Source organism: Lygodium microphyllum, chromosome 26, assembly GCF_053477565.2.
Source record: "Lygodium microphyllum isolate KBCC chromosome 26, Lygodium_microphyllum_v1.1.10, whole genome shotgun sequence".
NCBI lineage: Eukaryota > Viridiplantae > Streptophyta > Polypodiopsida > Schizaeales > Lygodiaceae > Lygodium > Lygodium microphyllum.
In genome coordinates, this window is record NC_141160.1 from 42309167 (window position 1) to 42326331 (window position 17165).

Consider the following 17165-nt stretch of genomic DNA (forward strand, 5'->3'; position numbering starts at 1 on the left):
GCCTATGTTGTCATGGTTCTAGTTACTACATTCCAACCTCCATAGCTACAGCCATATTCGAGATCCATGTCCTTCAACATGGTATCAAAGCCATGGTTTGCATGGCTTAGTCCTATTTAGTGCTCCTTCAACTCTCTTGATTTTCACCCCAGTTCATAGTCATAGAAAGTCTTCAATCTCTCACTCTTCTTTACTCAATCTACACTCTACCTTTGAATTGCCATGGATGTTTTCCATACCTACTGACCTTGGAGGAGTCAATGTGAGCAAAACGTGCCATCTTAGCTCTTGCTTCCTTCAAGAGAGTTGTTCTCTAGCTCGAGGCACTTCTCCCTATAGCATCAAAGGTCAACATTGCGCCCTACAAGACTTGGCATTGTGAAAACACCCAAATCTGGAACAGATTTTGCTAGCAGTAGTTCGTGCACTCCATGCACAGCACCCAACACAATCTCAACAACTTCCATAGGGCTTTGATAGCTCTACATATGAGCTATCTCTAGCTAATGTAGCTTGACAAAATTTTGACTCTACAGAGAGATATTACACAAACCCTAACTGTGAACTGTGCTAGAAGCCATAGCTAGAAACTTGAAAGCTTGGCATCCTTGTTCTTTTTCTTACTGCCATCAATTGTGATTTTGATCACTATGACATTGCCCCTAAAGTCTATTGCAGATCTGGAAGTACCCAAGGAAGCTCAAAAATTACCTAGAAACATCAAGCCCAATATCAAGATCTTCAAGACATTGCATCTATTGATACTCAATCAGTGTCTCTTCGCACTTGTGTATTTATCTCATTCATGAATAAGCTATTCACTGATTTTACCTCAACTGCTCAAAATCTCATTCTCAGCACTTGTAATGATTTAAAGCCCTATTGAATCAAATCCATTTGTAAGTCTCAATTTCTTTGTAAAGGGAGACATTGCCCAAGTATTCTTGGTAAGACCTCCTTCTAAGATGACTGAATTGGAGCAGATAACAAAGTTTAATGGTGAAGTCTTTCACACTTGGAAGGAGAAAACCATGTACCATCTCATGAGGAAAGACCTCTGGGATCTCTTTGAGGAAGACGATGTAGATGAAAAGAAAGAAGATGCTAAAGAGAAAGATGTTGCAAAAGACCAACCTAAAACAAAGGCATGGAAGAAGATGAACAACAAAGCTCTAGGTATTATTTCCTGGGGTCTATCAGATGATGTATTATATCATATTTTTGGCATCATGGATGCAAAGAAGGCATGGGAAGAGCTTGATAGGATCTTTGGCACCCAAGCAAAGAACTCAAAGGTAAAATTACTCATGTAGTTTTATAAGTTGGATGTTAAAGACAATTCATCTATGACTGTACACATCAATAAGTTCAAGAGCCTTAAAACTCAACTAGCAACTTTTAAAAAGAACATTGATGAGGATGAGGCAATACTAGTGCTACTTGCTAGTGTTAATCTCACAAACCATATGAGAACCTCGTTTCAACACTAAGTAATGTTCCTAGTCTCTCACTCCAAGACATTGAGCACTCACTGCTTGATGGAGAAAGCAAATTTAAAAGCAATGATGTAAAAGAAACCAGCTCATGGGATAATCTCTTGGACACCAAGGGTACTTATGTAGCAAAAGGACGTGGTCGAGGATTCACCACCAACAGCAATAAGGATCGAATTATTTTTCATTACTGTGGCAAGACTAGCCATGTAGCCAGTGAATGTTTCCACAAGAAGAGAGCACAACAAGTGCAAGATGATCACCATCAAGTTGAGTTTATGAATGAAGAAGAAGAAGGATTGGCTTCCGCCACCATCAAAAACTCTAACAGATTATTCTAAAGAAATTTTCATTGTATCTGTCCCATAGTGGATCATGTTTTTCCCATAGTGAATGTTTTCTTTCCCTTAGTGGATTTGTATTGAAAAGAACCCTTGCTGAAAATGTAAAATTTCAAGCTTGACTTGACTAGGCTGCCCATGAGCTAGTCTCTCGGGCTATGTCATCATGTAGGGGGGGCAAAAGCCAACAAGTGTAGGAATTCATCATTTGAGTAGGGGTGTTGGAAAATAGGTCAAATGATGTATGCTGCAGGATGAGGAGACTTGTATCCCGTAAGCATAATGAGGAGAGTGAAGAAGTTGGAAAGCTATAAAGACATGTACTTGGTGCACTTTTCAATAAAAAGATGATATGAGCAAATTGATGCCAAAGGAAGTCTAGTTGATACTTGATGAACTCAAGTCCTAAGAGCCACTTGTGATAGGGATGGACAAGTGCTCTAGCTTAGTGTTATCTAATTATCTTGTGAGTACCAAGTTAAAACAGTGGGTGTGCCTCTCAAAGTCCAAGTATGAGGAGTCAAGGTTGAGTGACAATGCTTGTGTTCATGGCCAATGTCATGAAGGTTCTAACTATCCTTATCACTCCAAGGTGTTCACATGAGTGTTATGGTTAAACCCATTATGGCCAAGGTGGTGGTTGAGATGCTTATGGTCCCCATACAACTGTTTCATGGGTTTAGGCTAAATCCAAGGCCTACTTAGCTAATCATAATGATCCAGGCCAATAAAAAAGAAGGTCTAACTTGATGGTCTCACCCAAAATACCAGGTTGAATGGTCAAGAGTGAGACCCAAGGTCTCAATAGAGAGCCTTAATAGTATAATTAGATAGATTTAAGGCTAATTTGGTGGCCTTGATCAAAACCATGATGGTTGAGTTGCCAACCTTGTAGCTATGGAAGACCTTGCAACTATTTTGCTACACCTAAGGCCTTAAGGCCTTGTACTATGTCCACCTTGGCTCAATGTAATGCCATGTTGGTCCAATTGTAGTTGGTTTGGCCTATACATGCCATTTTGGTCTATTACATGTTGTTTTGGCCAATTCTTGGGTCGCCATTGCCTATTATGTGCCATTAAGGCCTTTTTGATGTAGGTTGTCTAATGATAAGAGCTCAACAAATCTAAGAGCTATTAGATACTAAACTATTGGGGGGGAGGGGAGGAAAAATCTATAGGTCAAGGATCATTGTGACATGGAAGGTGGCATGAAAGATCAATGACTTAATTTTTTTCCAGCTGAATCACAAAGGTTAGGCCTATTTGGCCAAATGCTCAACTTTAAAGGCCAATTCAAGCAAAGCATGAGGGTATGGTCCCAAAGGCCTTGTGATAATGTGTCATGGCCGCAAGTGGACAATGGTGCACATTAAGGCCAAGTGGCCTTTTGACTTAGTGGTCACGACCTACTGACGGCCCATTAAAACTTGGACATCACAATCATGGGTCTACCCTAATGTCCGTAGTGATGGGCCAACAGAAAGTGTGAGGGAAAAATAGCCTAATGCAATGGCCACTAGCCATCACCCATTGCATTAGGCCATTTTTCCCTCACACTTTCTGTTGGCCCATTCTATTTTCCTTTTTAAACATTTGATACAATTCATAGTGAACAACTATTCCTCCATTCTATTTTCCTTTTTAAACATTTGCTAAGGACTTTAGGACTTTGTTAATCTATTAGCCATTTTTGATAGTGCTAGGCCTTTTCAATTGTTCATTCCTTCACAATGCCTATGTGGCCTTTTAATTAATGGGCATATTCTTCCCTTTTTTTTTCCCAATTTGACGGTGGCCAACATTTAGGCCATCACAGAAATATTGCATTACACTTTCCCAATGGTGTGGCCACAACCATCAATGATGTAGAGCTTCTCCAAGGGCTCATGATGAATCCTTTATCAATCAATGAGACCATGCCAATTCTAATGGAATTATTACTTAATCAAATGTTTCACTAAGGATGCACAAATGTCTACTTCAATATAGGTCACTTGCCAATGCTTACGCCTTATTTGAAGGTTTGGTGGGCCTCTCTCCATAGCTGAATTTACTCACATGGCCTAACCATGCTCATGGTTTTAGGTCAAGATAATTGAGTTCCAAAACATTATAATTGAAGTTAAGCCTTAATGTCCCTTTTGCACCACTCAAGGCCTAAAGGCCTTTATTTATGCCTTTCAATCATTTGCTTAAACAAATGGGCCTAAAAACCTTAAGCTCTAAAAGTCCCTTCTCTCTCTCTCTCTCTCTCTCTCTCTCTCTCTCTCTCTCTCTCTCTCTCTCTCTCTCTCTCTCTCTCTCTCTCTCTCTCTCTCTCTCTCTCTCTCTCTCTCTCTCTCTCTCTCGCAGATAGTCGTTCACTATGATACAATTCGACAAATCACATCTTATATTTTATATTCCAACACCTGTTGTGATCTGTAAGTTGCTCCCCTTTTAATGACACCTTGGGTTCCCTGGGGCACAAAGGTATAGGTTTGTAGCTCTAGGTTAGAAATTGATCCAATAGCTTGTATTGTAACACATGTATAGCAACATTCGATGTTGCAGTTGCACACAACATGATACACTCAAGCATCCTAAATTGCCAATCCTTAGCTTGATGTGTGAATCAAAGTGCTTAGGGAATTACCTAGAGAAACCTTGGAGCTATCTTGATAATTCGCTACTAGCAACAAGAGCTTGCTCAGAATGTTGTGAGTTGTTCTAGTTCTTGCACATGACATAGAGGGGTGGATCATTGTCACATGAATCATTTGGATATAATTTCCTAGAAGTAAGAACCTCACCCAAGAGAGGAACAACACCATGAGAACATGGTAGGAACTAGCGCAATGAGAGTGGCCATAAGTACTCTAAACCTTGGCTCTCATGAATACTATGTTAGATATTTCTTGGCATGAGATGGAAGTTTTGAAATTTGAACTAAATTGACATGGACCCATACTCTCAAACCCATATTTACAAACCAGGACTTCTTAATTGCAAATAGATTTTCTACCAACCATGAATCCCTTCACCTCCTTTATAGAGGCCAATTATCACCTCAAGATGGGTGTGTAAGTATCCCCAAAGCTATCTATCTGAGAACCACCTCAACTCTAACTGCATTTGAGACAAATACCTAGGAGGACCCACCTTCATCACCTACATGAGAGGGAGTAACTCTTAAGCTACATCAAAGGGCCTTGGGAGCATGAAGCAACCTTGACAAATGTAGGAAGTGTTCAATATCTTCTAGGATAGACCACTCTTACCTTAAGCCAATCAACTTTGAACGCACAATCACCCGAATTTGAACCATTATCTTGACTTCTAGAGTGTGAGGCAGCTCTACAAGTCTATATCAGGAGTTGAAAACTTGCACCGTTCCAACCCTAGGAAGAAGGGTGCTTGCCACCATTCCTATTAACTTTAGGCACTTGAACTACCCCTAGACCAAATACCTCACCCCAAAGGTCACATTTAAGGGTAGCTGGAGAATCTCACAATGCATGGTGTACCATTCATTTGAGTCATGGAACTACTAAGAAACATAGATTGCCAAATACATCTCCCAAGGAACCATGTGTCAAAGTTGATTCAAATATCTGAAAAGGAAGCCCACACACTTAGACACATGAATAAGCACAAAGATTGTCTCAATTGGAAATTAGGAACCAAGGATTTAAAGGTAGAAAGCTTGAGCAACTTGCTTGCAAGGGTATTTTTAGAGTGTCGAGAGCACTAGATGGAGGTAAAAGAGATTCAACCAATACTTTTGAATGAGCTAGGATCTAATTGTTGACTAGAGTTTCCATTTAATTTGGCCTAATTTGTTAAGTACTCATATGATTGGATTTTTGGGTTCTTTTGTTGATTATTTGGAGCTAAATTAATTGTGAAGGGACACTATAGTGTTCCTAATGTCTCTTTGGATTGGACATATCCTTTCGAGGATAGCTCTGCAACCAAGGGAGGATCATGGATCATTACTTCATTATATATTTGTGTAAGAGTATGTGAGAGAGATTGAGAGAGACTCATTTTGATGATCAATACATTGTGTCTATGAGAGATTATGAGAGAAAAAGACTATGGATATATTATTGAAGATATGATTTGAATACTATGTGATTATTTACATTCATATAATCATGTGGATGGATTTTTCTTCTTTCTTATTTGTTGAAATGAAGAGTATGATGTGCTATCTTGAATCCATTACCATGGGAGACATATTATATGATGATACATGAAGTTTTGTTCCCGCTGAAATTCATTCCCCAATGGAGAAAGCACAATGCTATCTTGATATAAGCCTTATATGATGGATTTTTCCCATTGTCTATTGAAGCTACAAAAATTTACACCATTGTAGCCAATTTGTTGGAGAGAAGTTGAAAGGAAAAAAACGAGGAGAATGGTTGGAAATGGTAGTTTTGGAATTCATTGAGTATTTTTTAGACAATATCAAGTGGGAGATTATGAAGAAACTTTAGGAGTTGTGTTTAATGAAAGCTCATAAAAACAAGGAAGAGAAGAGCTAGAATCTTCTGCTGGATGCTTAATAGCAAGATATGTGGGATGCATGGTGCACTTATAACCTTTTGTTCATCCAATTAGGAATTCACTCAAAGTGCTAGATCAAATTTTCTCCACAACCTACACTATTGAAACCCTTAAAAGTTGGTATTACCACAATGATGGTACACTGGCTATCTTAAGGCAAATGCACTTTGACAACTTTAGAGCCAATTTAATTTTCCTTTGTAGTGGTATGAAAGATGAATTTAGAGATAATGAGAAAGAAAAAGTTGAGGAAATGTTGGTTAGAGAGTCCTTTAGACAATAAGGACAATGAGAAGCCCTCTATTTCCTTCTATGGAGAGCTGGTGACAAGTTTTGTTGTTTCAATTATTTGATGAATGAGTCAATAAAGAGTCAAGCATTGGAGCATTTCCGGAGATACGTGAGAAGAAGGAAAGTGAAGGTGTTAACCCTCAAATGAACAAGGTGGAAAAGTAGGAAAATCTAAAGCGGAAGACAAGGCCAAGGCAAAAGTGAAACAGAAGACGAAGGCGCGCCAAGAAGAATTTGGAAACACAAGAAGTGCAAAAAAGTCCTAAATCAAGGAAAAAGGCGCACGAGAAAAAGTATGAGTCTATACGTTTGTAAAAAAGTGCAAGGCGCACCATGATTTATTTTAAGAGTGTCGAGCTCTCACCCATGCAATTTGTAAAGGTAGATGGACAGTATGAAGGAAGATAGGAAGATAGGAGGACAATGGGAAAAAGGGCCTAGGCCACAGTCGGTCATGTAAAAAAGGGGATAAGGGGATGACCACCCAAAAATGGATTTAGGGTTTTGTATATAAAGTTTAAAAGTGAATGAGAACCTCATTCTTTTGTGTGACCAAAAGTGGCTCTCCTCTTCTTTTTCTTCTTCTTATTCTTGCTTGCTTGAGCTTGTGCTTGAGAGAGGGAGTGTGAGAGTGTGAGGGTGAGGGACTAGGGTAGAGAAGCTCTCTGCCTTCTCCTCTCTTCTTCTCTTCTCTTCTCTTCTCTTGTCTTTCTCACGGCAATGGATCTTGGAGCGTGGAGCGTGAGGATGGAGTTTGCTTGAAGCTTGCACTTGGATCATGGAGTTACCGAAGTGCTCAGGAGAGGAGATAACTCAATTAGGCATGGAGGTAAGCTCACTACACTTGTAGATATGGATAGCACATCGGCTATGTGAGAGGTAGCCATTAGTGCTCGGCTTGGAATGCTTGAAACAATAAGCAATCCATGCATCTTGGCAGTTGATTGCCTCTACAGTTTGGTTCCATTGTTAGGACCAACAGATTCAAGCCTTGAGCTCTTGCATGCTTCGAATCAAGCATTAAAGTAGGGTTTTCCTAAACCGATGCTTGAGGTAGATAGGTAGGAAGCAAGGGAGTTTGAAGAGGTATTCGATCTCCTTAGCAAGTAGGTTTTCGTTTTTTGGATTTGGAAAAGCATGTTGGAGTAGTGTAGGTATTTTTTTTGTGATTTGGATGCATTAGGGTAGGAAAAAAACCACAAAAAACAAAGGAAAATAAGCAATAGGTTTCTACTATCATAATAGGACATGAGGGTTTGATTCGTTTTCCAATTTTCATTTTGGAGTTTATTTGCTATTCCAGGTATATACTACTCTTCCCCTCCATCCATAGCTTTGATCTGGATGTGTGTGCAATAGGCTGCGACCTAAATGATGTGATTTGAGTGATTTATTGTTGCATCGGCCAAATTTGTGTCGCATTCATCCCATCCAAGTGACTGTGATTCTAGGCCAAGTCCCAAAATAGGCCCTCGGCCCACTACCACTCGGATGCCCACTGCTTGGCCCGTCCAAATCGACCATTCGAACCAACTTGATATTCAGCCTTCAGCCCTGCCGACTCGGCCCAACCCCACTCGGACAAGCTAACATTCGGCCCGGCTGAATCCACCATTCGGACCAACTTTTCGACCCACATAACTTGACCCACGTCAGTCGTTGGGCCCAAACCTATTCGGACAAACCACTTAGCCCTTAGCCTGATCGATTCGGCCCACCATTGTTCAGCCATTTGGCCCTTGGACAACCACATTCAGACTAGTTGAATTTGACATTTGGACCAGTTGCATTCAACCCTTTCTCATTCGGCCCCCAACCATTCGGACGGGCCGAATCTTGAACATTCGGCCCCTGCAATTTGGACGAGTTGTGTTGAGTCAGATTTTCGCAAATGTTTTGGAAAATTGCATCAGAGCTAGCCAGATTTCAACAACGCAAACCTTGTGAGCTATCCCGATACCCAGAACTCGATTCTAGCACAAGGAATATGCAAATTCGCAAGACCTAGCTACTTAGCGTCTTGAATGGGTTGTTGAGAGAGTCAATACCTTAACAACAGCTAGTGGAGTCATAGACCCTAAAACGAATTTAAAACGAGTAAGACGACCCAACAAGAAACCCTAAAACTATCAATACGGCCAACGAACAATCCTATCACGCCTAAGATGAAATGAGAGTGCGTAAGCCGCTTAGACACTTCTTCTTCACAGTCACCTTGATTTCCAGCACTTGAAGCACACCTAAGAACAGCCGAAAGCCTGATTGAGCACAAGTGTACGGAAAAGAACACACACACACATGCTAAGTGGAGGTAATTTGAGGATTGCATGCAATGATTAAGGAACTCACTCAAATAAAAGAACTTGAAGGAACCCACCAATAGGAGAAGATCCCAAGACATAGACGGGCAATTGGAGCCCAACATAGGGCCAAGTGAATAGCGAAAGAGACCCTGGAACCTCTATGGGCCAATCTAGCCAACAAGGGGAAAAAGGCCATACCACAAAAACATGTGTAGATTGCGTCCAGATTGCATCTAGTCAAAACAAAATGCAACAACATCAAGCTACTGCGAGGATGGCTAGACGTGGCAGTCCTGACGATAGATGCACCTTGAAAAACATTGCGCAGATGACCCAAGATATCAATAGAGAATCCAAATCTAGTTGTGTAGTTGGGGACTCAAGGGTATGCATCAAAAGGCTTAAATTTACAAGCCAAGAACCGGCAGATGAAAACATAGTATTGCCTGCTTAGCTTAGGGTCAAACTCACCACAAAAAGAGAGCATAGTGTCAATACTCTCATCGATGAAGGAGCATATTTTAATATCTTGACCTACAAAGCATGGACTCTGGCTAGGCCAAGAGAGCTCACACCGACTAATGTAATTCTTAGTCCTTACGGGGGACACCCACAAGCACTCATAGGAAAGTGCAAAATCCTTGTAACTATTGAAACTAAAAGCTTGCCTATCCTATTCCATGTTCCTCCAAATAGTGCTAATCGTGGAAAGGAAACCCTCCTAAGACGACCCTTCAAAAGGGTGACGAAGTGTGAGGCTAATTATGTAGCACAGAGGATACACTTGACACTATCAAGTGTGCAGAGAAGCACAACCTTTAGTAAGGGTGACCTCATCAAACCTCAAGGGAGGGACAAGGAACATTTTGACATACCAGGAAAGCCTAGTTATGAGAGCAAGGACTTGTTGAAAGAGTTGATAGAAGTGTATGTCAAATGGAGAGAACCAGTGAGCGAGGTAAGCAGGCTTGAAACAAGAAGGTTAGGAGACAATGCCAAGGACAGAGGCTTTGGACTTACAAATATCGTAGAAGACCACAAAAGAAGCCCAAACCTTATATATGAAGGTATCGATGGAGAGCCAACACCATGCCGCGATGGATATCCAAAGCGTTACTACATGCTCAAGGGTATTACGCAGGTAACCGATGGATTTGGGTACCAAAACTCCCTACTAAACCACCTCTGTTAGCTAAAGGCCAAGACTTATCAAGAGCAAAGAAGTGCAAGTGAAAATCTAAACGAAAAAACAACTCTCAAGTCAAAAATATTGAAGTGACCAAGCCCCTCACGAGTGAAATTAAGAAACCAAACGAGACTATTCAAATGGTAGATTCTTAGCCTAGCGTGATTAAGAAGCACATATCATGTGTATCCATCAAGTATACACAAAAGTCACTAGTACCCAAGGAGCCTTTGATTTCCCAAGAGGATAATGAGCATCTTAGGTACAACGTTGCTCATGGCAAGGTTGATTTCTTTGTAAAACAACTGGCAGAATCATCTAACAGCCATGAGCAAATCTCCCAACGAGTGCCAAGTCCACCTAGGAGTCCCAAGTCTCCTACACTCTCTTTTCCTAAATGGACACAGGAAGCATAACAACAGTCGTCAAGTGCAACTGCTCAATCCCAATCTCTAACACCATCTAAGCTTCCAAATGTCTAAGGTGGGACATGACACCACCCTTAGCTCTCAGCCTAAGGATATAACTGTGTGCAATTCATTGTGACTAGCTCATCGATCTGCATAAGTGAAAGACATGGCCACTTCCGATTTGGTTAAGCACTTGACACCATAGTCTACCAATAGTGGCCATTCCATTGAGCTAGCCGCTACTACTTCCAATTAGGAATCACAACAGTCACAGTCTCTGGCCGTGATGATGCCTCTTGTAGAACGTGTCCTTAGCAATTCACCCATGGAAGAGGTGTCGCAATCAACACCCTTGATACCTCTAGCATTGTCAAAGCATCTCAAGCCTAAACTTGAGGAGAAACCTCTCAAAGATGTGGCCAAGGAGATGGCGCATCTGACCAATCAACCTAGCAAGGTTATCCAACAAGTCGCAGCTACGTCCCATGAGGATACACCAGAGAAAGAGAAAGTTGAGGCCCAACCAAGCATATCCACGGTTGACCTAGTTCAAGGTCCTAAGAATTTAAGGGATACACCTTCATTGACCAAGAAAAAGAGGAGAAAATAGCAAAAAAAAAAGACAGTTACAAGTGGTTGGGGATATTAAGAAGACAGAGACCAAGAGCACGGAAGGGCTTGGGAATAAAGTATCAAGTCCACTCACTAAGAAGCCCATGGCCATCTCTCCTAATAGCAATGAAACCTCAGACACATCCGTGTATTCTAATATGTCAAAGCAACCATTACCATCAATGGTTGCTTGTAACACTCAATCTATCGACAACAAAGCTTACATTGACCAGTCAAGAGTGGATATAACACTATCACAAGAGATTGACAGAACTCCACTAGTCACATCCAAGGGAAACCATGACACAATAGCAACAAAGCCTCAGGAGAAACACAAAAACCTCAAGGATATAAGAAATCCTAGCATTGACCAAACTTGCTCATCTAGACCCAACCCCCCAGCTATGTTAAAGCCTAGAGACACTCTTAAAACCTTGTAGGAGATGGCTACCGAGCAAGCCTTCATAGAACATAGAAGTGTCACAGAGTACTTGACCGAGTTGGACATGAAACTCAAATTATTTGCATGCATCTACGTTCTTGCAGACATGGGCACATTCCCTAAGGAGTAGCTTGAGGAATACTTGCCATGTCCTCTATCCTGGGAAGAGCAATAATGTCTTAACGAGCACTATGACACACTCCTACATAAGGGCATGCAACTCATCTCTGACAAGGAGGCCAACAAACTTTGCTTAACTTTGACATTCAACGAAGCCCTTTGCCAACCAAATCTCTTAGAGATAGAGCAACTTAAGCAACAATCAAAGGATCGAAGTCAATTTGAAAAACGTTGGTTTGAAAACTGCATTACAATGGCTGAACTAGGAGTCCAAATTATAACGGCGGTCTCAGAGGAGCGATTGGACAAATGGCAGTCTCAAAGAGATCCAACCTATGTGGTGCCAACTTCCTTCCGAGTACTGACTACTATTTGGGGTATGGACTTAGCCCGAACTAGCCAAGATAACTCTTTGGTTGATAAGGTTCTCATTGAGGAGAAACTACATGTTGCCAGTAGACTTGGATAAGGTACCATGCTACTTGATGTTCCAAAATATATGTTGTTATTGAGTAGGCTGCCACGATTACTGGATGCGTGTGCCACACTACAGTACAATCTTGAATTCTACAACTGGTTTTTATCCTCACAAAGTGACATGGATTCATAAATGTGTACATAAATAAAACGATGAGTTTTGAGATTGCGCATAGATAGTACCAAGACACACAAGCAATGATAGTCAAACACAAGGAGAAAAGTTTGGGTTTGACAGGCTGATCATTCCAAGATTGTGTGACCGTTCCCGCCTCCAGGTGGAGGGCATGCAACCCTCATTACCACCATAGGAAGCCCTGACCAACACCTGTGAGGGCGTAGATGGGGTGCCATCCCCTTCTATATGCCTTTCACCTTTTCGGTCTATGCTTCCGGGGACGAGCCCTGCCCCACTCCATCACAACCAATCCATGCAACTTGGCATAAGCCAAGATGCCACATTTGAAACATGACGAATATCATCATAGGAACCATCCCTCTACAGTGAATACTACATGTATGCCTCGCCCCACCCCTCCTTGTCATAAGCGCTTGATAACCCACAGTTTGATCCCTTTCATGTGAACTTTATCATGCCTAACCCCTGGTTTACATTTTGTAGGTTTCTCCATAGCACCCTGTCATGGAGCTCACAATGTAGCTGTGGCCCGCAAGGAAGCTCTCCTCCGTAGGAGGGAGCATAAGGCACAAGCGCCTCCACCAGAATGCTACGTGCCTACCCTAAAGAGGTATGCATCGAAAAGGGGCCCAAAGTGGCACCTCCTAGGACGCAGGCCCAAAACCCCCCAAGCCAGGAGGATGAGGGCTCAAGGGAGCACCTAGCATATAGTGACACCTGCCGTGCAGGCCCTTCCCAGACACTCAGGCACTAGGTGTTCAAAGGAGGAGAAGGAAGCTTGAATCAAGAATGAAGTTGATGAATTATTTCGAAGCATTCTTGAGATCGAGGTAGCTAGGGACTACATCATTTGGGTCCCAATGAGCGTCTTCCTTGCCCAGTCTAACAGGAGCCCACCACCGTCACCTAATCACCTGAACTCACCTCGCCTCATACAAATAGAATAGCCGCTATGTGTATAAGCTACATGCCAAATTCCATCTTGCCATAAATTTTTGTCCTTAAATGGTTAAAGGGGCAAGCTTCCCAACTGTACAAACTTCCCTTGCCTACTACTAATACATGTCACGTCTTTAACAAGCACCAGTGATATGCATTGTAGTCAATACCATAGGATTTAGATAAATTAATATCCTTTTTCATTGCATCTATTCATTATAAATGACGCATGTGACTTGCATATACTCTCAGGAAGTGTCAAGTGGATGCAGGATGACACAAGTCTTCGTATGAAAGTGTTCAATGTCCAAGTCACCGCAGTACCACCAACCTCACAAAGAGCCATGACAGAAGCCTCGCTGTCAGAAGCGAAAACACCCTTGCCGATCGCCCACGTCGCATGGCCCAAAGCATGGTCATTGGCCACTCTCTCCTCCTAAGTTAAACTTTACACCCACCAACTCACACCAGTTAAAACCTTAATTGTACCGACATCGCATGATAAAGAGGTCTTAGAAAATCTCATGTGTATTTCCTCATCTCAACAACTGTCCCCCTCGCAATGAGGCTAGTAACACAAGCATGGGTGTAGTATCCATCTTCATAGCCTTGAATATCGACATTTCTTAATCCAAAGGAAAGACTGATAGCATCAACATATTGCAATGGTTGTATTCATATTATATTTCCATTATTTTTTTAAAAAAGTGAAAAAGAAGAAGAAAAAGAAAAGAAAAGAAGAGAAAAGAAAAGAAAGAAAGAAACAAAACATAAAGAAAGAAAGAAAAAAGCACTCATAATCACAGTACAATACCTAGGGGTCCTCCAATTAGGTGCGTCCAGTGACCTTGGTCGGCTGGCTCCATTCCTAGTCCCCTAGCCCTTTACATGTCCCCCACAATCGTTCGCGGCACATCAAGGGCAGATAATGGGACCTAAAACGGGCCGGCACTGGCTCATGCACTAGTTGGACCTCTATCATGCGCTCAATAACCCCACGGCCTCGCAGCCAGGAGCGTGGATGACACATATATCATCTTCCTAAACATCTTGCATTTGTGTCACATCTCGTAGTCCAACTCTAATCCAATCAACACTCCTTAGAGGGAGTCCCAGCACATTGCCAAATAGCATGAAGCACAAACATAGGAGGTCCTCCCATGGCTGACTACCGCTACCTCATTGCGACTCTCCTACACCTTGGGGATTGGCCCCTCGATGCGTCGCTAAACATATATAACACAATATCGCACACATTTCCACTGAAGGTACCAATTGATTGTATCTAGGGATGTACCATACCTCACTTTACTTCCCCCTTAGACCCAACACCTAGCCTACAGCTTGGACAACCTTATTCACTCAACGTTGGTCACGTTCCTCTAGAAAGTAATTGCCATGCATCCCGGAGGTATTGTCTAATACCTTTTAAATTTCTTTATGATTTATGCAAATTGTAACTGTTCGCGTGCTCAAACAATCAAGAAAATCAGCATTTGTGCATATGTGAAAAATATTTCTTTCAATGATTTCGACTATCGCTCGTATACGGCGTTGAATGAACCTAGCACCGAGAAACTCTCGTACTACTAGGTCCTTAATTTTTAATTATCGACCGACCTAAATGGTATACATAAAAACCAACAAGCTTTTCATCATTTCATTCAGCATTTAAACACCTTTTATACACTCTACCCCCTCACCCATTTAGGTTGTGCATGGTGCATAGGTTCAGGGTTCATTTTCCACATTTTTATTATATGAAAAGCAATAAAAACTCACTTAAACATAAAGGTAGGGCTGAACTGAGGCTAAACCTCATACTTCAGACCCCCCATACATCCACAAACATGGTTCTTATTTTTCCTTAATTTTCGGTACTCAAAATCCATTTTTCCTTATTTTTTTCCATTTTTCCTATTTTTCTTGTATTTTTTGCAATATTAGATGACTGAAAAATCAAAATGAATTGTGGGCTGTGGCCCTTAGGTTCATTTGCAGCAAAACCATAAATTTAGTTGGTGTGTCTTATTATATTTTCCATTTATATCTCAAAAACACCCAATTTTCCCATATTTTGTGTATTTTACGGGTTTTTCACTATTAATTTCATCCACAACACTTATGATTTTCTGATTTTCTGATCATAAACAGTTGAAAGACATTGCAAACAACATTATAATGTATAATCATCCCATGGGAACAAATATTCATGAAGCAAATTGCAAAAAACATCAATTTCCTTTGTAAAAATGAGATTACCGTTCTTTGCAGGTTGCGGATTTTTATTTGTCATATTTCGGGACTGATTTCCAGCCACCATTAATGCTCATGACAGTCCACAATGAGCAATATTCCTTCCTCTTGAACCATGGAGCAATCCGGTCTTCATTGGACAAGCATCCGTCATCCATTCTTTTTCTTCTTCTTCACCACATGAATCTACCCTTAGGGGAGAGAGGGGGAGGAGAGAGAAAGATTGAAATCAGAATTCTTCATAGAGACCGCCATTGGAGGAGCAAAGCACGGCGATAGAGTCAGCATCCAGGAGGGATTCAAGCCCGATAATCGATTGGGGGGGTTATTCACAGCCAGCCATCACCTCTCCATGTCATGAAGCGCAAATTTCGGGCGCCATCTTCCTCCACGTTTTTTCATCCCTCATTCTCTCTCCACGTTTTTTGCTTCATAAGGTGTATAAAATATTTGGGGGGTGGGGGGGGGGGGGGGGGGGGGGGGGTTCCAAACTCAAAAGGCATGCTCAATTTTGGCCTCCCAAGTGTCCACCTTTTCATATCTTGACCATTTTGTGGCCATTTTCCCGTCCAGACTCCGAATTGAGCTCTGAAAAATCCTGGGTGTCTAGCTCGGCATCCCGCATTGGCCGGTAACTCTTGTCAACCTGCACGATAAGATCTGAAAAATTATGAAAAATCAACAAGTATCGCTCGGGCGCCTTTAAAGCACTTTGGCGCTTAAAATCGTCCTATATCGAGCCGTCGCCTTCGACGTTGAGTATTTTTCCCTTGATATTCCTAATTTTTATCTATTTTTAAGCACTTCTCAGCACCAAAATTCCGCTCTCATTGGCGACCACGGGATAGGGCGACTCAGCCCGTCGAATCCCACACTAGATCTGCACAAAACAACCAAAGGAAGCATCAAGCTGATACAAAATAAATACATACTAAACACAGCACAATGCTCACCCTACCCCCTGACAAAACCAAGACATGACATCCTCAAGGAGTAGGCCTAGCATAATCTGATAGAAGATCCGAAGCTAGTCACTAACCAACTGCTCCAACACGGCCAGACTAAAAAGAACTGTCAAAGAGGTTGCCCTAAGTGGTGGTCTGAACTACCTACCTAACTAAGGACAACACAACTAGGAATTCCTACTAAGCGAGGACTCCTATAGCCTAATCAAGAAGTATTTTCTTTTAGCACATTTCTTCTTTTAGGATTTTATTTTATTGACATACTCGGGCATGTAAAAAGGAGGGAGCTAAGCGTAGTGACCCAAGGAGAACAAGGCATCGGCCTCAGGACCTGTCTCGGTACCCAAGAACCTACCAAGCCCTCGCAAGGCGACACTTAATCCTTTTTTGACACTCAATTTTATTTTCGCTCCAACCTTCCTTATTTCTTATTTTCCAGCAAGAACCCACCCCTAGGAAGACAAGGTATCGGCCCCAGGTCTGACTCGTCCCCAGGAACCTACCAGGCCTTCGCAAGGCAATGATCAACTACTTATAAATTTTCCTTTCTTTTCTTTTCTTTTTTGATAGGGGTTAGAACCCCTTTTTACACACCTTTGTATATACTTATTGTCTTTAAGATATTCAGGGTTTTT